We start from the raw sequence: 471 nt of genomic DNA, 5'->3' as shown, positions 1-471 counted from the left end.
TTACTTTATTTTAAAACTACATTAACAGTCTGAAGGTACAATTTTTCTGCTGTCTCCCTTACAGCTTGAGAAACCAGGGAGGGTCCCTTCTGAGCCTCTTGCCAAACCAACTTTCCAGCTACAGGCTATGCTGTTTCTTATCTGACTATTCCCTAGGCAGCATCTCTTCACCTGTCTAAGGTCTTTCCCACATATCATTACAGATTGATGCTGAACCTCTTTGCTGCCAGCCTGAAAATCTGCCATGCTAGGTGGCCTTGGGGCTCCCCTTGGCCGAGGGGACTTGTATTTAGCCTACGCAATCCCTGCTGCATAGAAGCTACAAGGTGCTGATTCCCCCAGAGACACAATATTAGACCTGTAATCCTGCCAGAGTCATTGATTGAAATGGTGGCTATAGAAATTGAATACGTAGATAAATATTCCTAACATTTTAAAAGCAGAAACCAAATTTATTTATTTATTTATTTA

The sequence above is a fragment of the Protobothrops mucrosquamatus genome, unplaced genomic scaffold (genome assembly GCF_001527695.2).
Source record: "Protobothrops mucrosquamatus isolate PMUCROS unplaced genomic scaffold, P.Mucros_1.0 scaffold218, whole genome shotgun sequence".
Classification (NCBI taxonomy): domain Eukaryota; kingdom Metazoa; phylum Chordata; class Lepidosauria; order Squamata; family Viperidae; genus Protobothrops; species Protobothrops mucrosquamatus.
The sequence above is the reverse complement of the archived record's forward strand: the minus strand, read 5'-3'. Positions refer to the sequence as shown.